General features: G+C 34.1%; 1 protein-coding gene and 1 pseudogene across 4 annotated transcripts in view; one reads left to right on the top strand and one right to left on the bottom strand.

Annotated features, from left to right (window-relative positions):
- LOC126841460 (Kv channel-interacting protein 4-like) overlaps positions 1-24,272 on the top strand; it is a 267,819-nt gene that overhangs the window by 136,186 nt on the left and 107,361 nt on the right. The gene's annotated exons all lie outside the window — the stretch shown is intronic.
- Positions 699-10,358, bottom strand: LOC126841440 (adhesive plaque matrix protein-like; annotated as a pseudogene).

Below are 24,272 nucleotides of genomic sequence, written 5' to 3'. Positions count from 1 at the left end.
ATATATATATAACTGTTATTGAAAGTATGTACACGCTTCAGTTCCCAAAAATATTTGAAAATATAACATCTTAATATTTAATAGTCATCCACTTACCGACTACATTAAAACATGGAATTGTGTAATAACAATTTTTGGGATATATCATTATGTACCATTTCAACAATCACTTTAAGACTACAATTTAATTCCACGATTTTATTATTCTAATCTTAGTGAGTATGAACTCTCTCTCTCTCTGTGATTTTGAAACTGCTTTCGTCGAGTGGCCTTCGTTGTGATAACAACGAGTACCTCTTGACTTGTAAGAAGTGTGTAAGGCGCTCTAATGTTAACGACCATTGACAATCTATTTTGAATTTCTTTTTCATATAAGACTGTTGTTATAAGATATGCCTACCGTAAATTCATTACTCCGTATAATTAGGTACTCTCTAGAATATGATATCTTACTAATAACTAGTACTTTAAGTGACACTCGAGGTAGGTTAAAACATAGTTAGGTTGGTCTGGTCGTGTATTGCTCAGCTTAAGTATTTATTTAAGCGGTTGAAAGTGAACATTTTCTTTTTCAGATCATAAGACTGTTGACTAATGTTACACACCGGAGAAGAGTAGGTATTTTACTTAAGATATCTGGTGGTTTTAAAAAAACAGCCGTTGGGGTTACCTTTTACAATAACGCAATACACAATATATAAGTGGTTTTGATGTTCTATGACATTTATTTACAAATGTGACGCAAACGATGACAATACAATAAGTGGTGTAGTTATTAAAAATAATATATAACAGCAATACATATATTATATTAGTATTATAAAATAAGATGTCGAGTGTACCTAAGACTTAAAACAGTCTTTGCGCGATTCAACGGTCAGCGTTGGGTCGAAGGTGTTGTTTTTTTTTTGTGTGTGTTTTTGAGATACAACATGTGATGGTTTTGTTGATTAGTACGCTGGCTTGTACGGGGCCGGGGCGGGCTTGTAGGCCGGGGCCGGGGCGGAGTAGGCGGGTGCGGGGTAACCGCCCTCCTTCTTGACCTCGGCGTTGAAACCGTTGTAGTCGTCGGCGGTGTACTCGACGGTGCGCTTGCTGCCGTCTGGTTCGACAAGGCTGTACGATCCCTTGACGTAGCCGTTGGCGTCGGCGTACTCGTTCTGGCTCTTGATGTCACCGGTGTAAGTGTCGTGGACGGCGTAGTCGAACGTGTATGGGGACGGGGCGTACGCCGGCTCGGGTGCGTACGGTTTGGGCGCCGAGTACGAAGCGGGTTTGTAGGCCGGGGCGGGCGCTGGGTAAGCTGGAGCGGACGGGTAAGCCGGTGCGGGGTACGCCGAGTACGATGGCGCCGGGTAGGCTGGTGCCGCCGGGTAAGCGGGTGCCGCCGGGTAGGCGGGTGCCGCTGGGTAAGCCGGGGCCGCCGGGTAAGACGGTTCCTTGTAGACGGCCAACGCGGTGGCCACGGCGCAAGCGAATACCATCAACTGTAACAAACACATAAATGAATTAATTGTTACTATTTTGTCTGCAAAGCGTCTTAGCTTTAAAAGCTATCGAGATAAGAATACTACATGGAGATCGACCCTTTACAAGTGTTCTCGCCCAATGTAATGTCGGTTGTCGGTGTCGTGGGCGCCGTGTACAGGTGAATAAACCGTGCACACGACCGGGATCGAATAATAAATGATTGTGTCTGTCCGAGTAAAAGTAAAACGGCTCGTAAACCGGTCCGGAGCACCCAGCAGCTTGCACCGTTGCGTGCACACACATGACAGTGTGTGCGTGCATTGAGTAATAACACCGTGCGATATAGGAACCAGTAGCGCGACACTATTGCCTGTCCGTCCGTTTCTCTCCGCCTCAACGTCACTGATAAATTGCCGCACAGCGATTCCAGACCTAAAACGGGTTCCTTGACCGGCCAGCTGTGATATCTACTGAACGCTCCATGTGTATGCAAGAGTATAAGAATATATGACAGGGGCGGTGGATACAATCTGGGGGAGGGGGTGCTGAATCTACTCCCTCGTGTGTGCATTGAAAGTGCAATGAAATACAATAGAATATTATAAAAACTTGAATTTTGTATTTTTCCAGTCCCTCCCTCTATTTTCCCGATTCCTAGATCCGCCCCCGGGCTCGGAGACTTTAACGCGAATAACATATGTTATCATTGGCGATTTATTCAGCAAACGATGTTATTTATTATATAGGTATGTACGTTTCAAATGGCAAACGTAGCTGTGTTATTTTTTTTATAATAATAATATATTAGACGACGTGTATTACTCACTTTTGCGGACATGTTGAGTGTGTTGTACTGTCTGAATGTGCTGTCTTGCGAATTGCTAAGGCTGACTGTGGTCGACTGTGGTTGAACGGATGGTCTGCCCGGGTATATATACCGCGAGGCGGCAGATCGTTGCGAGACTTGCCCCGGCCCGGGGGGGACGGCACGTAGGTATAGTGGGCAAACACAAGCGAGGGCGTGCACCCAAAGGGGTCACCGGGTCGGTAGGTTTCCCCACGGGGACCGGGGGAATCGTGTCTACCGGCCGTGTGTTCCTCTCTCTTTCGAGTCGCCATCCACCGTCTTGTGCCACCGTCAGAAATGACCGGAGTCGGCTGCAGCAGCGGCAGCTGCTGTTTGGCTGTCGCCATCTTCGCGCCGTCGGTCCGAATCTGGCCCAAGTGTCGGTTTTTTTGTGTTTGCCACGAGAAGTGTGTGTGCGGGTAGTTAGTATTGTCCGAAGGGACCGCACTGAAGGAAATAGGCAAAGAGCTAGTTAAAAAAAAAAACACAAAAAATGTCTAAATCTATTATTGTATCGTTATTATTATAGCCGACTTAAATGAACAGTTATTCTTTAATTGTCTGCAATAGTGTTTTGTTTTAATTATTTCAATAAAAAAAGGATTGAAAAAAATGAACGAAAAACGCTTAATATTATTATTGTCAGACGGTTAATAGCACAGCTGTTAATAACTGACAAATAATATTGGGGGGAAACAAATAGTTGTAAGAAGCGCTATGCTAATCTTATGAAAATACTACTACCATCATGTTAACGAATTTGAATTTATATTCTAGCAAACTTGCCTTAATTGTTATGAGTTTAGCTTTTAATAAAACTAAAAATATAGCAGGTTCTCTTATTTTTGCACGTTGTTGTTTCTAACATTTTGTAAAATTACCATATAAGCTTCTCTAAATGTTACTTTTGAAGTAATGACTTTTCACATTTTTTTAAAAAAAATGTAGTTTTACATTTTATTAAATGTAATTTCATATTTTGTAGGTATCTAATATTTGTTGATTGAATAAAAATTAAACAGTTTTATCATATGTTGTCCTATGAGTTCTTTCACTATTTATTTATTGCAATTTTACATAAAATACATAAGTATTAAATATTATTAAAGTCAAATATAAATTTACGGGTATGATTTACGCTTTTTTATTTAGAAATAACTTATTTTATTTGCACTACCAGACTCAACATTTACATAAGTATGTACTTTGAAATTTGGTACTCTTGACAAATAACAAAGTTATATTTTTTTATTAATTTTAGTTAATTTATATAGTATTCTGCTTGCGGAAGTACATAGATACAAATTAAATATATATTTACTTGTATACCCTTGTGACTTATCATAACTATATTATTATAATATTTACAAAGTATTTAAGCGTTTGGATAAAAAGAAATTACAATATCAAATCGATACAACATCAACCTACTGTTAAGAATATTATTTTTGACACGTTATATAATCAGTATGTATGTATGTATGTATTATCAGCTATTATAGCACACCTCGACAATTTTTACACAGACAGAACGATCACTTAAAGACGTATTCAAATATTTAAAATCATGACTTGTTAAGTGTTGTTTGATTTTTAATTGCAAGTTTGCGTTCAGTTACATAATAATAATATTATACATTATGTTAAACGAAGACAATTTTATATTTTGCTGTACACTCTCGACGTATGTATCCTGTATAGGTTTTCTATGGAACATTATTATAATGTACAATATATACATTATACATGTTGTGGTACAGAAAGAAATATTACTTTACAGTTGCGTGACACGCCCAGTCGGGCTGAGGTCTGTCTGACTTTTATAACATTTTAAACGGGTTGAATATTATTATATATAACTATTATTATTATTATTATAATGAAATCACGATGTGCATCACATTTACGAAAATTGCATTTAAAGTGGAATAAAACATGATTTTTTTAAAAATAATAATATACTTATTTAATTTTAAAAAACAGCCTAGTTCAATCACAAAAGAGAAATTTAACATCAAAATTCAAAAGGGCATAAGAGATTGCGATACATGATAGAAAAATTTAAATAACTCTACTTCAATGTGTTCTTATGGTGGCCGTCTTTAATATAGTTTTCAAAAATTATTAGACTTAATTTATGGATAATATTATGTTCCATTATTAAATACACAGTGCATGTTTAAAAGCTCATTTTTTAATAACACTAATATTGGCACTTGTACCATTTGGATTCTCAAAGACTAGTTCTATAATATGAGTAATTATTATTAAACAAAATTAGTATCTTTATTTTAAGAAATGTAATACAGTGATATAATCCAATGTGATTAAAATAATATATTAGGTTTCTATACCAGCTTAACAATATTTATGTGTTATAGATACCTCCTAGAAGTCATCGTATACTGGTCCATAAATTGTCACGGTCACCCCAATAATATTTTTGATAATATATAAATACGTTAAATAATTGGTATTTATTTTGTATAAAAATAATTTCTTTGATTTTGTAAATATAGAAACATAGTTATTTTAGCTAAGAGTTAGGGTTTCCTTGTATGTAAATTGGTTTTATTAAAAGTTGAAATAAAATAGTTGTTTGCATTGATATCTATTTATTGTCTAAGAAACTAAAATTTAAATAAAGTATAATAATAATAACGCTATCTAAGTATATTAATGTGTGACAAAAAATATATATCGAAGCACCTACGATAACTTTAACTATGTCATTTTTATTATTCAAACCAAACGACATTATAGACCTTGTGCAACATTGATCCAAATTTTATAAGTACCGAAATAACATTCAACAGGATAATATAAATCATATTAGTAGTTTAAGTGGAGATAATAAAATGGTTGTAATTCGAAAAACTCGATGATAATAATTATTATGTATTCTAGTTTGTTTTAGCTTCGATGCTAATTATATATATATATATATAAATACTAAAGTGCTTGAATGGAATGGCAATAGGTCGTCCATTAGGGATGTGCCCGAACCTAATTTCCCATCTATAGTAATAGTTTTATGTAGTCTTAGAGCATGTATCTTAAATAGCCAGCACGATTAAATAGATAGCATATAAAATATTAATTTTTTTAACATTAAATTATAACAAATTTAGTTTTTTAAAAGGTTGCGATTGAGTGGCCTTGAACAATATATTTCTCCTTATTGACCATCGAGGTAACCCAGCAAGATGCGATCACTGTGACTTGAGTGGTTCAAAGTTCGCCAACAGGGCGTGATTTCTTGGCAGTGGATTTTACAGCTTGACCTTGACAGGTTAACTGTTGATCTTGTGAATCATTTTACTCTCTTAAATGTCGTCGTGACTTAACATATAGGTTCATTGAAATTCGTTTGAAACTATTTAATTAGATAGAAGTTTCAAAAACATTCCACTGTGAAGTGACGACGGTAATATCATTAGACAATATTAAGCAAACGTTGTATGAAGCAATTAATTATAATTGGCTATAATATAAAATAATTTTTTTAACATACATTTTTTTTTCACACAATTTTTGTAAAGCTATACTTGTATTTTATACTGCCAAAAATCGTTACATTATGCTATACATATATATATATATATATATATATATATATAGTGAATTAGGTGTGTGTGCATAGGAGAGGCCAAGAGATCAATGAAATTGTGTAACCACGTGGGCAAGGACAAATATATAATGAATCGAAATCGATGGGAAGCGAGTATTGTGAAGCTTTTAGCCAAAGAGCTTGTCATACACCAATTAGAGTCAGCAATAGTAAAAGTGTATGGCGAGCAACGGTTAAGTTGAATGCGAGGCGTTTGGAATACTATTAAGTATATTTAAACGGGTATAATTGCAAAAAAGGAACAGTGAAAAATTCAAGATCATTAATCAAAGTCGTACCTAGTACCTACAATAATTATAATATATAATATCATATTTCAGCAATAGCAAACGTCCTGGCGAATAGCGATTAAGAAACGATTAAAAAGGTATATAATATACTAAAGAATAAAATGTATGAAGAGGGTACACAAAAAATGTATTTTATATTAAATAACAGCCAAGTAGTAGACGCACGGTAACAAAAAAAATATATATATATTATCCTATAATAGAAATGATAAAAAAAAATATGTTTAACAATAAATTATTTTCGAAATGCTTTCAGTATTGACAAAATATTTTTACACATAATAATATTCAAACATGTACATATTTAAATTTATTTATTTATAAGTTTTTATATGTTATTTTCAAAACGTCAAACAAATATTAATATGTATTATATATTTTAAAATTTCTGTTTTAAAACCGCTTAAATTTCTTATTCTATGAAATATTGTTCTTTCATTTTTTGTTTCACTATTAAAATATGATAAACACAATAAAATCATACACCTTACCACATTCTCCGTGACCTTAATGTGCCCACAACAGCTGTTAAGCCAGTGATTAAATCCTTATTTGGCAAAACAATCATTAAATGACCACGTACAATATATTATATGTAATACGGTATACATTTTATGACGGTCAATTAAATAACACTTTTTATAGCAACACCATAATACATATTTTAATAACTTGTAAATTTATCAAAAAAAAAAAACAAATTGTTTCACCAAGTCCGACTACATATATTGAATATTATACAACAACATTTGTATAAATTAACTGAAAACCAAATTTTAAGTTAACCTAACCTAATCGGACTCGAGTTGTGTTATATTGTATTATCTTATACAGCATTGCGTTACACTTTCATCCAACGCTCGGTTATTAAAATATTAAAATAAATCACCACCGCTAAACGTTTCTCTATTAAACCGTATGATCGCTAAGTATAATATATAATATGTACTGCGCGTATCTACAAACTTAGATGTATATAAAATAAAAATCACTTTAGATTTAATTCATATTCTAGAAAAACAAAAAATTAATTTAATTTTTATACTAGCCTTGCAGAATCTTTATACTGTCAATGCAGTAACGTTTGGAATAGTCATGTTTGTATGCTCAGGAAAATACATTGCTATAACTGTACCTTATAAAATATGCCTTTATCAAATTACTGGTCATTATCTCTGTGTACAAATAATAAACGTGCAAAAAAAAAAACAGTAGTCGACAATGGTTAAACGGCTACCGAATGATTTTTTGAACAATTCCAACCGTATAGTGCTGGCCAAGACCAGTTTGAAAAAAATGAGCCTCGAGGCATATAATATATTATAGTCGCCATTCTGGTTGTTCGGTCGTGTAGAAGTCGCCAAGTTAAATAACACAAACATAATACACAGCCTCCTTGAGTATTCGACATGGATTGGACCAACTACCAAAACACACCACTTAGGCATTATGCTAATACTCCAAGATCGTGTCGATAACAAAATATTATACACATGTAATAATTTAGGACGGCAAATATCGAGTGTGGTCGGTTGACAAATATCGTTTAAATTAATTGTAATCACTTGTGTAAATTAAAAAAAAAAATACAAAATATACCACAGAAAAGCTGAATACACTTTTACAAGGCGCCTCTCGATATGTTCTTAAACGGTTAAGTAAATATTTAATTACATTTTTAAATTAAGCATAATTTTCTGGCAATTTTTTTTTTTTTTAACATTATTCTACCACACTCCACCAAAGTTTACAAGATGTATTTCTGTAATTGATAAAATATGTAACCGTTAAAACATGCAATCGTTCAACCGTAGGTATGTTATTATAAGTTATTACATTTTAAATTACTTTCAAAAAGTGTACCTAATACTATCGGTGCCTTATTTATTACATCAATATAATTGAGTATAATTAGACACACCATATCGGACCAATTTTAATTATTCAACTTTACAAGTATTCGGTTCGCGTAACACGTTACTCAACACTACCGGGTGATCCACTAACATTAACAACTTGTTTTTAATTATTTCATAATAATATTTTGTCCATTTATATTATAAGTGTGCCAATTAGAGGTACCTACCTACAACGTTGCGGATATACCTATAATAGCGTCTAAAACGCGTAGTCTATAGGTACAAATTATGTGTAGGATACAAATTTAATTTTTTTAGTAGAATGTGACGTTATAAACATTATAAATTATAATTTCGAAACGATTGAAACCATTATATGCATTGGTATTTTCTACTATTAACCTGAAAACAATAAAACGATTTCATTACAATTGTACGGTTAATTTAGAAACAACTTTTTTAATATGCTTATGTTTTTGGAATGGGATTTTTTTTATCAAAACATACACAAAAGCAATATACGTCGCTGTGAACACTCCACATATTGAGTTAACTACACTCAATGTCAGTTCTACATTAGTAATAAACGTAAGAAGAACATGCAAAATAAATAAAAAACTATTTGATTTGGTCGACAAACAGAAATTTTATTTACATAAAATACAATAATTTATTTGTTTTCTAGAATTGGTTTAAATTAGTATTGTTTGTATGGCGATGGCTTGTAGGCCGGGGCGGCGTAAGAAGGCTTGTAGGCCGGGGCCGGGGTGGAGTATCCGTAGGCCGGAGCCGGGGTGGAGTATCCGTAGGCCGGAGACGACGGGTAAGCCTCAGCCGGGTAGGCTGGGGTGGTGGGGTAGGCTGGGGCGGCGGGGTAGGCCGGGGCAGCTGGGTAAGCCGGGGCGGAGTACGCTGGCTTGTAGGCGGGCTTGTAGGCCGGAGCGGAGTAAGACGGAGCCGGGTAGGCAGCCGGTGCTGGGTAAGACGGAGCCGGGTAGGCAGCCGGTGCTGGGTAAGACGGAGCCGGGTAGGCGGCCGGTGCTGGGTAAGACGGAGCCGAGTAGGCGGCCGGTGCTGGGTAAGCGGCAGGGGCCTTGTACGCTGGCTTGCTGTAGGCCGGGGCAGAGCTGTAGGATGGGGTTCCTTCCTTTTTCACTTCGGCGTTGAAACCGTTGTAGTCGTCGGCGGTGTATTCGACGATCCTCTTGGTGCCGTCGGGTTCGACCAGGCTGTAGGAGCCCTTGACGTAACCGTTACCGTCGCTGTATTCGGATTGGCTTTTCACATCGTAGGTGTATTGGTCGTTGACGCTGTATTCGAAGTTGTACGGGGCCGGTGCGCTGTATTCGGGTTCTGGCGAGTAAGATTTCGGTGCGGAGTACGATGGTTTGTAGGCGGACGGCGCGGGGTAAGCCGATGGTGCGGGGTAAGCCGATGGTGTGGGGTAAGCCGACGGCGCTGGGTAGGCCGAAGGTGCTGGGTACGCGGACGGTGCCGGGTAGGCTGGGGCTACTGGACCGGCAAGTGCGGATCCCAGCACACAGGCGAAGATGGCGATAGCCTGGAAAAACAAACAAGCGGTGTTACAAACAAACACGGTGCACAAGTTTTGAACACGTTCAAAACTTTGAAAATGTATAATATTGTTGTAATATAATGTATGTTTTGCAATGATATAAAAATGCCGGATCGACTCGATAAGACGAGGCAAGTAAAATTAATATAATTAAACGTCTTATTTTTTTTTTTTTTTTATAGCTACTCCAAGACGTTTTCCGTGCAAAAATGTATTGGTATTAAATCAAGTTCGACCGTCAGACTTCAACGCGAAATTCGAACTTATACGACTGTAAACGACCCGTTAATAAATAATGTTATCGAATAAATCGGTATTAACGCATCGGTATTAGATGTCATTTTTTTTTTTTTTTAATTTCGCACCATTATTATTATTATTTCACACACTTGAAAAAAATAAAAATTCTAAAAGTAAACGTCGCGATTATATATTTTGTTTTAACACTCAAAAACCGATATCGGAGAAAAACGCACGATGAAAGTGGTGAAGTAGGAACTCCTACTATACCAGTGAAATAGGTAATATTATATATTATATACTCATGATGGTGTACTTACTTTGAATGCCATTATAAATAAATAAATATGTTTTTTTTGGTTGTTAAGTGTGTTAAAACCGAACGTTGACTGGTGCCGTTGATTGACAACGGTCCGGTTTATATATGATTCCCAACGTCCCGTTTGCCCCCTCTCGGGGGGGCACATTGTGCGCGCATAAGCGACCGTGGCGAGGGCGTACCCACCGCCGTTTTGTATACTTAACAGAGATCGGCGGCCGATTGCGTGATCCCCGCTCGTTTGGGGGTCCCTCGAGCGAAATTTAACCGAAATGACACCACCTTGTACATTATATTATTATTAATATTATTACTATACCGTGATATTATCAGGGGCATTACATATACACACTGTTACGTCCGTGCGAACGCTTTTTCTTATTTGCACAATGGACCACCACATGAATCACAAACTGGTCTTTGGGTGTTTTTGAAACGCCGCCGCCGACGTTATGATATCGTTATTATAATTTATGATATATTTTATAACGGTTACGTTTGTAAATATATATATATATATATATATATACATATAATATATAATAAATTTAACAAAAAAAAAAAAATAGAAACCGAACCAGATCTGTGCTTGAGGTTATAGGCGAAAACATAACGATTCTAGGCCCCGGGGGGATTGGAAGGAGAGGGCACTAGCCGGTGGTTTAAGGGCGTCGAAAACGATGCTGTACACAACCCACTCGGCCGGAGACACGCGCCGGAAGAACACCGGTTTGGTTTGTTTTTCAAAAAATGTTATAACTTTTAAACAGTCTGTGTTAATGACAAATTAGATCAAACTTTGAACAAAAGTGTGTATTTTGTATAATGTGTTTAACTCTAGTTATACGACTATTTTGTACGGATTTATCTTCATAGTAAAACGTAAAAATATGTATGTAGAACACAGAATTAGGGTTGACTCGATAAACATAATCCAATAAAATCTAAATGATTTAATTTGTTTCATGTCGCTTTCGTCGCTAAAATTCGTTTGACTTACCGTTAAAGGTTAATCGGTTTACATATTAAGTTTTGTATGGTTCATATTAAGTTCAAGAAAACATTGTGTATAGTCTATGAATACGCTTAGTAAACATAATAATTAAATTTACTATCCTCGGTAAAATGTATATCGGTTGGTCTCTGCACCAATATCGTTTGACCGTCATAGTGCTTGTCTGTAATGAAAATTAAAAAACCTTTTTACGTATTATATATATATTTTAAACATCTAAGACATAATAGCAATATTTTCTACTTATATTATTGTCCACCAGCCGTCGAAAAAAGGTAAAAAAAAAATCGCTATTTTGCTAATGTTAATTTTGCGTTTCTGTCATGGCTTTGAAAACTTGTTTTCGGACGTCTACTTTGCATCCAAATACCGTATAGAAATTGATAATATGCAGAAAACACTTAAGCAACACTTGCGGTGTTATATATTATAAAATAATTAAACCACGAAAATAATTCAGAATAATAAGTACAGAGAAAAAAAATACATAGTTGGTTCAACTAATATTATGGTTAATATAGGGACACAATAAATTTATAATTGTAATTACTAAATAAATAGTTGTCCCGACTAGATATTTTTAGTTAAAGCAAACATACATTTAATGCGGTCAACTAAATATCAACCATACTTTTAGTCGGACCGATTAAGTATTTTTTCCCGTGTAATAGTTTATAATAATTATTATTTTTGTGGTTATAAGTTAATTTAAATATTTAATTATTTATTTTTATGACAAAAATATGCACATGCATAAGTGTTTATTATACTGGAATGTTAACCGGTCCAAAACAGCTTTTTTTTTTTAGGACCGTCGGTTAAACATACCGCATTATATTTTGCCTAATAAAATTATCGCATATTTTCAACATAGTAATAAATAATTTAAAAAAAAAATATTGTAACTCTGTCGAGTCACGTTCAATCAACGAGTTCGGCCGAGATGATGTACTTGCGGTTTTCTCCAGACGAATCAAACAACCATATTCCGGTCACGTTTGCCGGCCAATATAGTATTTAATATAAGAACTTGCTCGGCGTTTGTACAGGCCTATCGTTAACCTTGATAAATGATAAGTTAGACAACATTAAGAAGGGAAAAAAACGTGTATCCGTCGAAATGACCGTAAAATCATATTTTCTACACCGTGTAAATTAATAATTGCACATTGTATAATAATAATTAATACGAGAAAAACGCGGTTGTGTGTAGAAAACCCATCGACAGTACACATCATATAGTGTACATTTACAAATCGGTATTTGATCGTTTCTCGCTTAAGTAAAACAATCCACGGCGATAATTATTATTATTGCTTGTTAATGTTTCAATCGCACACCTATACGTTCTATGAGTGTATAATAATAATCAATGGCCATAATTCTGTGTTTCTACAAATGATTAATTAGCTATGAGACGAGACGTGACGACCAGGTTGACTGTAGAAAACACACTTGACCGATGTTTTACTAATTATAAGAGCACCGGTTTTTTATTTGTACTAACATTATAAAAAAAAAAAACTGACAGTAATTAAGAGTCGAGTGACGACGATATTTTAGTATTAAAAACAATGTTGTCGTTTTCAGACAAATTGTCGGACAACAATAATTCAATAAGGTGCACCGAAAACAAGCACACTAATAATGGCATCATGATGAAGCGTTTTAATCGAGTGTATAATAAAGATGTTGTGTAAGGGGGAAAAAAACACAAAACAGTCAATTACTTTTCAAGGTAGATTATCAATATTGTATAGGAAAATGGAACACATTATCAATCAGAAACTTTTTTAAGAATAATACACATTCATTTTTAGTATTACCGACTGTATTAATAATCATTTCCAAGTAAAAATATTTGTGTGGGTAAAGGTAAGCGCAGTGAATATGTATTTAACAAATAAACTTTAAAAAAATAGTTTTACTCCATCTTACACACCACGAACTTGTCTTTGAATAATTACATCATTTATTTTCTAACAGCAAAAATTACTTTGATGTTTAAGTCAGTCCAAAAACAAAAAAAAGTAATTAAACAACAATATTATTATTCAGCGTTGAAAGGAAACATATTGAAATAAATATAAATACAGAACGGGAGAACGAAATCATTCATTATATAATTTTAGTATTTGACTTTTACCAAAGGATGCATATTAAATATTATAGATTTTTAATATTATACTTTCTAATGGTTATTTATAGTACAACACATAGTATTAAAAAACAACCATAATTACTGCGTTAATTCCGTTACAATAATAACAATAATTAGTACACGACACAAATTAGCCAACAAAAGGAAGAGTGAATATACTTTGCGTATAATATTATTATAACGAACTCGTCTAATTAGTCAAACCGTTTTTATCAAAATAAATCGCTTAAATTCGGAAACAATAAATTACCTCTGTTTTTCCGACTTTTTATATTATAATATTATTATATTATCATGTCGGATATAAATTATTATCTTAATTTTACGCTCTCTTCGGTCTTCCTCTCCTCGGCACCATTACAACGTCTTACCTGACGTCAACAATATTGTTTGTTGGTAATTTATAGCAGTGAGATTTTTTTTTTTTTTGTTTAGTTAGTTTTCATACTTAAATTTGTACATTTCAATTCATTGAACGCAACGGTTTCGTAGATGATAAATTATTATTTACCAAGTTTTTAAGCATAAACATTGAAACGGTTAAAATCAATCGTCACAACGAATGTGAAAAGAAAAAAAAATAATGGAAGAAAGTAAACGCGTCTTGACTTTTTAGGTGAGGGTTCTATTTTGACGGTGTGTTTTTTTTTCTCCGTCTTAGCCATATATATATATATATGAGTGTTTTAAATTATTGAGTGGACGCACGTACTTTTTTCACGACTCGACATAACGGCAAAGGTCTTTTGACCATTCGAGTGTGTGTGTGTGTGCATATATATATATAATGTTTAGTTAGAGCAAACACATGCACGTGTATAGACAACGGTCGATTGGGGGGGGGGCGGAGTCAAAAGGCGGAAGCTCGACAAAAATAGTAAACTTGAAACTCTAGAACTACCGGTAATTCGATGTTGTTTAATCGGCCGTACGTTTGCACGATGTCGCCAAAAAACTTCCAATGTGCTTCGTTAAACTTACTGCTGTGCGTCGACCTGATGTTATTATTATTAGAATTGTTATTATTCACTTAACCGACTTGCTCGTTAGAAACGTCTCTCGAATCGTTTACTCCTCTTGGAAAACGGATGATTAATATAATATATGTGTGTCATTAGCCGATTATTTCAACGCAATAACGCCGACTTAGATAGACCGGATGTGGATAATCGAATAACGTTAACTTCAGACCATGTCAATAGGTTAAGTCCAGTCGTCGGCTACGGCTTCAAATGTTCTTGTTGCAAAAACTTTGCAGGATCATTTTCCGAATCCATCTAGTTTAATAGTTGAATATGTTTTTGTGTGCATGATTTCAATGGTGATTACTAATCACTGATCATAAGTACTCTATTAAGACTTACCGTAACGTTTGATCTCTGCGAAAATGTACATTTGAGTATCTCTTAACTGCTATGACTGTATAGGCTAGGCTGGATGGGATTAAAAATAATAGTGAAATTTTCACAATAACTGATATACTAGCTATACACAAAATCGGTAGATATGTAAAAAAATTTTAAATGCTTGCTGAAAAATAAGCTAAAAATCCAAATTTGAATGATTGGGATTTCATCGGTTTTCTCGTTTCAATATTGGTTTTAAACACATCTCGTTTGTACTACATTGTGTTTGGACATATTTTAATTAGAGTCCCACCCCTATAATCTATAGCTACTAGGCGTTTAACTTATCCCCATCCCCAAACATATCATATCCACTTGCTTATCCAAGTATCCACGAAGACAGGCCACGGCCGACCAAAAACGCAGATCACGGGCGTTTTGCAACATAACATTATTACCTATACATTGTATTGTACACCCATCGATCATAATATACGACCACTGTTAGATTGACCGGTCTAGTCTACAAATGACACAGCCGTTTTCCGTTAAGACCTCAACGCGCACTGAGGTCAGGAGTAATTAAATACGGTCAAAGCAATATCGACGGGTCAATATAGGTCCTACAATGAGTCATAAGTACACAATCATTTTCATAAGACCTATATACACAGTGCAATATATATTATATTATATTAACGCACACGGCGTTTGTCTACGGCCGCGACCATAATGACAAATAACAATTATTATTATATTACCATTGTAAGCGTTCGACGGGTTTGCCTTATCCCGCAAATCGACCGAGTCCTTGATCCTTTTATTTATTTTTTCATTAGTATTATCATTGTTATCTGAACGGTCCTTTTTAGGTATCACGATCATTGGGGCAAGTGCGACAGATTAGACGTTTTATAATAATATATTAATCGAGTCGATGCGGGTTTTTAAACAACGTTCCGCAAAGCTCTTTTTGGTATTTTATACACTATATATTATTATTATTAAGTGCCAACACGCGTTACTAAATATAAGGTTAAATAGTGTACATGCGATGTACGGCCGTGTAACAAATAAAGTATATCATCGACATACAAACCATAAACCAACAATTGTAGGTTTATTTCAATAACGACATTATTGTAAAAATATGTTGTCAATTCATTTATGTAGTATTTGTATCACTCTCGAATGATAACATGTACACCATCTCAAGTCGCATGTCTATAATAATATTGTATTATTATTTTTGTACCACATATAAGTGTATTCCACTTTTGTGTGTGATCTAATTACATTAAGTTATCAATTTGACCGAGTCAGCCGTGAAGTTAACCGGTACTCGAGCGTGTATAGGTACGTGCTTCTTATAACTACAGTAAACTTAATTATTTTATTTTATTATATTTATTATTATACGCTTGTAACCCAGAAGGAGACTACAATGTTGCCACTCAACGTTTGTATTGTATTCTAAACGAGTTATTATTATACTTTGAAATCTTCGGTTAAATAATGAATTGTAACTCTGATATAAAAGCTACTTAGCTACCGTTGGTTTTTTTACTTTTATTCGATTATAATTTATTAGACTGTAGAGCTGTATAAATATATATATCTACGGAAAGATGTTAATTCCTGGTGAAAAAATAAGTGCTAGTGATTTGCATATTTTTTTCAACCCAAGGTTTGCCGAACTATCACACTGTACACGGAACTGATGTCGACAATTATTATTATTATTATTATTGCTAATCATTGCGATAACGCGTTAAAGGAAAACTCAAAGGGTAACAATTTTATACAATGATCGGTTGTTGTTGCACGAGCCATACGGCGTAAAATCCGGGCGCGTTTCCGGTAGGTCGGTCCTTGAACTTTCCAAGACATTATAATGGTACCTAATATAATAATAATAATAATAACAGACATAAGTGATCCGGAATTGAAAAAAAAAAATGATATATAACAATAATACATTGTTCACCTACTTATGGTTACATACTTGTAGTATATATATATATATATTAATATGTATATAATAATATTTGTATCGCCATCCGTTCGCCCATTGTGCGAGCGCAACGTCCTCGGACCGGCGTATTCGATATTTTTCACTATCGCCCGATTGTCTGGGATAAAAAAATTGAATAAAAAAATGTGAACTTAGCCGGTACTGCGATTAAGGCCTACCGTGTATATTATTATAATATTATAGCTGTTATCGGCTCGTTATTTAATTAAACAATGGTCCGGTCCAGACCGAAATCCATTGTCGGTGCACCGCCGATGGTTATTGTATTTTATTGTACTTTTTTTTTTCTCCTGAACGGTCAAACACATAATATATTTTTTCCGGTGGACGAGCGAGTGTGACCGTACAGCACAAACTGTTAATGCAGCGACCGGCGAAGGACATTGACATTCTACACACACAACAGCACAGCTTTACCCTTGCTTTTCGTGGTAGGCGGCTACAAAGTCCTTATCCTCGATTCGGTAATCGCCAATTAATCGCAAAGTCCATTATCGTTACTCGTGTGGTACGCAGCCTGGGATTATAGGAATCGTTAAAATTGTCTTTTTCGGTTTTATCCAATACACATCATCCGTCGGTCGGCTGTCGTTTTCGTTTTTATTTATTATTACTAAATTTCGCACCCCCCCCCCCCACCCCGCCCCACGATGACTCCACGGCTAAACGACCTCGACCCTGACATTAGTGCACTTTTACTCTCTGACGACCACGCACGGTTACCGCACAACCGTCTACGCCTTGGCCAACCGCGGGCGCGTTTACCGGCGTACGGATCGCTTTGAAGAAAAAAAAGAACACCAAATATTAAGACTAGCAAATAATCATTATACTATTAGTAACGCGCAGAAACGGTATCATAATATTACCTGGCCTAGCAAAAAGATTGCAAAACTCATAGCGAATCGCTTTTCGCCGCTCTTACTTTTGCCCGCGAGCGATCATAAAAACAAAAACAAAAAAATTCCAAAATCACGACTTGATGTTCACGATTTTGGCCGTTTTGCCCTCGACCGGTTTGGGTTGTGTTGGCGATAAATTTTCTGTAATTGTTCCGTGCGGCAATATAAAAAATGTTTTTGCAAATTAGGTATGTTCATTGGGCCGTTTCGCAAACGCGGTTGTGACCAAAAACGTGTAAAATGATAGTATTACAAAATTTAAAATCGCTACAAACTGTGTTCGTAAAATTGAAAATAATCCGCGATCATATAGTTAAGACGTACACTGTATATGTTATATTATGTATTTCAATCAATGTTCAACCAAAAAATATTTTGATTTTTTTTCATTTAACTTGTCGACGCCGAGACAATATGAAGTAGGTAATGTATTCTGTTTAACATATTGCAATAAATTAACAATAGTAATGATTAAAAAATTCTGCGCAAAATCATCATGTTAGTCGGCTATGTTGTGTACATAAAATTTGCATTGTTATTATTATGGCAATCGACATCAGCTGTAAATATTATAATTGAGCACCCAATCGGTCTTAACGAACTTCCCCGTTGCCGGTTAAGCGATTGCGTTTGTTTAGGTTATATTATAATGTTCACAAAAATTAGGTTACTGTTACTACTAAATTGTACACACAATACAGGGTGCTGATAACTTACAGATTGCACAAATGCAATGTCTGATGTATCATGGTGATGAATAATTGCAGTTTGCTCCCAAGCTGTTTTTTTTTATATAATTGAACACATTTACCTTCCCCCCTTTGTCTTTGTTTTTGACCATAAACCAATAATTAAACATTTTTGTTTAATCAAGTTGTGTACAAAATTCACCGAGACCGCAACTTTTGTAAATAGTTGCATCTGACCGACGCGACGGGTCGGCTAAGTCTGTTTTTTGTTGTTGCTATCTAAAGTTTGAACCCTATATATATATATATATTGTATCAGAAGCCGCATTGCAGCAGTTGAACTATTACACGGTATATACACGTGTGTTCCATACATTGTTTTGCTGTTGTACGAAATAGGTTTCGTAAGTACACGGTTAACGTACTGCGCGAGCAATGAGCTAATAAAAATAAAAATAAAACAATTAATGGTGGGTCATTATGTTACATTATTAATAGTTTAATTTTACGGCCAAGTTTGTTTGCCATACGCCCTTCGTACTAAATCTGAGTTTGCGGACTGCCCAGCTTCTAAGTTATTGACTGTGCCTTAGTTAACCAATCATCAGGTATTGAACAAAAGTATTTAGAACATAATTAATGCAATTTTATGTTAGTAGTCTTGACGAGGTCGACGTGCAGCTTTCGACCGAGTGAAAAGTTCAAGATCTTTTTTTTTTTGAAAACCTATATAGTAGTGACATCCAACAAGATAATATTGTGCGCGTTGCCAAACCAAAATATAGGCGACCACGATTAATGATATTAATACATTTTGTCAGATGTGAAACACATCTGTACGCGGTTTGATATCGGGGTGGAGCAACGCTATTTAAAAAAAAAATATGTATTAATATAAATCTTCGCCATTAATCGTCCGGATCAAGAAGGTCGCACTTGTTGCGCTGCGGTGCGACCTTTATTTATCCGCAAATCGTTTTTGAACTGGAAATTGTATACATTAAAATACATACATACATTATACATATATATATATATATATATATAAGTACGATATTATATTCGGAGCTGCGATTTCGAAATAAAAAAAAAAATAAAAAATGGTTTGACCTAATCGACACGCGCAGCATGGCTCTCCATTATAATATGTTATATATTATTGTCAGTATTGCTCTTAGAAATATTTCACTCTTTTCTTTTTATAATTATTATTTTATATATGTATAATACCGTTATTATTATCGTTTTCATTAAACTTGTACTTGTAAGGCGCGACGTTCGTCCGAAGGCCGCCGGCGGTAATCGATAGGACCTATCGTGGGTGCTGAGATAGTAAAAACTTGGATCGTTGTGTAAATCATAATATTTTTACTATCGCAGCAAAGTTGGTTTACCGAAACTATAAACTTTAAACTTTGTTTTTCACAACAATTCTATGCCCACCGACCGTGTGCTGTAAAATACTATAATATGCTCGGATCGAACCGCTCTGTTAAGTTTAACGTTTTTCTGCCATTAAGACTTGTTCCTAATAATTTACTTCCGTTTTTTCCATGCACAAACTTTCTACATTGTATTTTCTTCGTATCATAACACAATTAATAACAACGTGCTCGTGTGCAAGACTCGTATCGGTTATAGTTTATTTACTCTGTATACCGTGTTAATAACATATTGCAACTACCTACAATTTTTGTATTATATATTATATTAAAGCCCCAAGCGCGAGCTACTAAATTGTGTTCAACAATAAATAGCATATTATAATTGGCTACATTCCCAACGAACGTTTATAAAGAGTGATTGGTTAACTGGTGATACAGTGACCATCTTAAAAGACGGTTAGATTTCATTAAAATTACTTTTTTCAATACTTTCATAGCTATTAGTTAGCCCAAATTTGATATTATATGGTTCAACATGGTCTTACGGTGTATATAAGGTATATATATAGACAAAGTTGAAGAAGGAGATATGTTTTTAAAAAATAAAAAAAAAGTATTACCAAATTTGATGTAGACTATTAATTTGGACTCCTAAGATTTAAAACGAGGTGAAAAGTTGCACGTAATAGGTTGCATAATATAAAATCAGAATTGTAAATTGTAAACTACATATATTATAATAAGTTGTAGATTAATAATATATTCTATAACCTAAAATAATTATTATTAGTACTGTCAAATAATTTATACATATTTGTAACTTTTGGCTTGTTTATTTTGAAACTAAACTATATATTTAATATGTATGCTATAAAACTAGATCACAGCACTACAAAAATTGATCATAATAGATTGCATAACATTGTTTTTGAATGTTTGCTTTAGAAGGTCGATATATTATTATCTAAACATAATAATATTGTGTGTAACATTTTTATAACGTTGCTGAATTATTTTTAATTCATAGTTTGTAGCTTCGTTAAGTAAACGAATGACGAACCAGTTTTTTTAATTTAAAAACAGGACTATTTTATGTGTTTTTTTATGTTCTCAGTGGGTTTTTTTTTTGGAAATTGTAAGAACGCCTAATAATTATGCAAATGCAAAAACGAGAAGTTACAATATGTAGACACATGTGACATTTCCATAGCTTTATTATGTCACTTAACTTATGTTATACTTAAAATCAAACACATCGTATTTACTTACTAATTTCGGGGTGAATGTGAATGTAAGTATGCTTTTGTGCAACTAATCAGAAATCTCAAAAATCTCCGAGATGTGTATTAATATTCCAACAATGAATTACCTCACTACTGTGCCTAAATCTATTTTTAATGCGTTTTTTTTCTATGATTAAGAATTTAACGTGCATCGTGTTAAGTAATAGTTTATAATTTGTACTAATCACCCGATTATTCTTACAATAATCACCAAAGTTTTTATTGTGAATTTGTCAGAGTAGTATTGTAAATCATTTGCAGTATACAAGCAAATGTTATATATATTGATAGAAAATAGTATGAATCCATTTTTTATATTTTGTAATTCCATACTTACCTAATTTTCTAGTTGTGGTGTCAAACATAATACATATATGACGTGTGTTTAAATAGATTTCTTATGAAAACAACTTAGTAGAATTTCGGTTGCTTTCAACATTTGTCTACTTATAATGATAACATGTCGGCGATTAAGTTGAATTTTAATTATATATAATGTTATAGAGTGTTTAAACTTTGTTATAATATTTACTTTTACATTATACACAACTAAGTACTACGGTATAAAATGCCGATTACAACATCTGTAATAGGCGATTAAAAGGTACATACAGATTTGACTTTAAAAACTATGTACCTAATATAATTCACTTTACACAACATGATGACAATTATTGCTTTCCACCGTCGGCGTTAAGGAAAATATGTGTATAAGACGTGTAAAGTTGTTGATAACGTTGATCGGTTGTCGGCTCTTGACTTGTGAAAACCTCAGTTGTGATCGCATACTAGAAATTGAAAATACACGAGGTCGCCTACAATTTCATTCACTTTGATAAATATAATATTAAGAAAACATCAATAACGTCGTTTATTAGCATATCGATAATAATATTGTACGGTCAAAAGTAGCCCAAGGTTACACAAAATGTTGTATTAACAGATGAGATATACTACCATTTGAAATCGTTAATTAACCGGCATAATAATGTAGTAATAAATCTTACACGCAGATAAAAATCTAAATACAAAAATGATTGCTTTTTTCGTTTAGGAAAATCTGCGGTGTTAATTTTTTTTTTTTTTTTCCAATTAACTTGTTAAACAAATATAAATATTTAATTTTCTTAAGTTGTTATTAATGTAAATCATTACTACAGCAAGTATATAACGCAATATCACGTTTTTTTTTATGCAACCGTTTTGTAATGTTTTTTAACTATGATACCGTTAAGTTAACAGTAAGAATAATAATCGAAGTTTTCTACAATTCACCAGACACACATCATATTTAAATCTAATAAAGAATTTTCAAGAAATTATTACCCGAAGAGTGGATAAATTGCCATCACCGTCAAGAAACAAGCGCATCTTTGCTAAAAAAAAAAAAAAGCTTTTGTTAAACTTTTACTACTTGCACTTGTTCCAAAGGATAGTTGCCGAAGAATACGGTTTATCGAATATTTTAAAGGAAATCTTTTGTTCATTAGACTAAACAAACGAATTTAATTTCTAAGAACAAAACAAGTATTATCATTATTATAATTATTCGAACGATTCGAAGACAATTGACAATTATTATATTTATAGTTTTATAAAAGTTTATAAAATATTTTAAATCAATAAATTCTATTGTTCGGTCGATATGAAATACTTTGGTATAATTGACTTTGGAATTTTCAAATTAAGTCTTATTTTTTTGTAGAACCACAATAGAGCGCTGCGTTATTTTAAACATTTTTCTGACCGGTAATTATCGAAAATAAGAATAAAAAATACCAACTTCTTTTGCCATTTCAAAAACTGTATACCTACTCAGTTATTGAACACAATGGGGGTTAGATTTTTAGTCCTTGCGTTAAACCGAACGATTTGTTGCCATTTCCGCGGTTCCTGCAAGTGTTTCTTCGCACCGACAAGGGCCTAGGATCACGGTTAGAACCTATCTAATATTATGATGTGTCATACAACAGCTTTAAGGCCGTACTTACCTTTACAACGCACTTAACACCACGTTGAGACCTGATTTTCCAGCAGCGTCTTTCGCATAGGTCATTCTGCGTAATTGGGCGTCTTTTTGTCTACCGGACGACGTACAACAATCATAATATAATATTTATCATTATCATTATTATTATCATTATTATTATTATTATCACAGCTAGCATAGGTACTCATCGGGCAGCTTACGTCAGCCAACATAATAACAATATTATTATCGCGTTCATTACAGCAGCTGTTGGACAAGATAGCGCACAAGTATATTAATTTTGTTGGCCTAATTATTTACACCGTACCAGCGCAGCTGTCTCACGTTGTTCATATGCTCGTCGTTAAGTCTGACACCCATTAAAAGTGATTATGAATTAAGTAAGCACATGTCCGAGAACAGTGTCAGAGCTTCCAGACATTTTGCGTGAAGGGGGGGGGGGAAAGGGTCAGCAAAAACATATTATATTAATTCTATTAAGCAATGACACCGTCGTTTTTTTATTAAATCGTTTCGGTATAGTAATGATCCAATGTATATTTTGTAATATTATATTACAACCGGAGTATCTTTTTTAAAGGTGAACCGAAAGTAGAACAATTATTGTTATTATTATTTTAAGACGCCGCCGGAGTCTGTCTCCTCATCGTTTTCCCATTAACTCCATTAGCTCAATAATCGCCTAGGTGGACCAGACGCTGTGCACTTAAAATTAATCACTTTATCGTCTGTGCATTTTTTACACCGATAAAAACTTAGGCCTACACTCGACCGGTTAGCTGAATCACACCAATCAAATATTTTCCATTCTAATATAAGCAACTATCGCCGGTCCCACTTCCTGATAATGCACCCGGAAGACTATGAACAAGAAAATGGCCTAGAGACATTTTACAATAATTTATTTCCAAAAAAAAAAAACAATTATCGATTTCCTAGAAACGCTATTTTCACTGTCACGTTACAATTATAATAAAACAATCGTCACACATTATGTGCATCCTAAATCCTCTTCGCCCCTTTGCAAAAACAACATATAACTATGATTTTCTCTTGTATACAATATCAACAGCCTTTACCTCCTGGGGGAGGGGGTAGGTCTGCCCAAGCAAATTTCAGTATATTTTTATAATTATTTGCTCACCGTGTAACCGTGACCCGCCATCAATCATTATTTATTAACGCCCGGCCAGGTTGTCGCAGTGATTAATATTGCACAGGACGGCAGCGGCTA

Source organism: Adelges cooleyi, unplaced genomic scaffold (genome assembly GCF_023614345.1).
Source record: "Adelges cooleyi isolate 19-005CV unplaced genomic scaffold, UGA_ACOO_1.1 ACOO_flye_CR_arks_rails_tigmint_CR_PRNA_381, whole genome shotgun sequence".
Lineage (NCBI taxonomy): Eukaryota > Metazoa > Arthropoda > Insecta > Hemiptera > Adelgidae > Adelges > Adelges cooleyi.
This window is presented reverse-complemented; position numbering and strand designations above follow the sequence as displayed.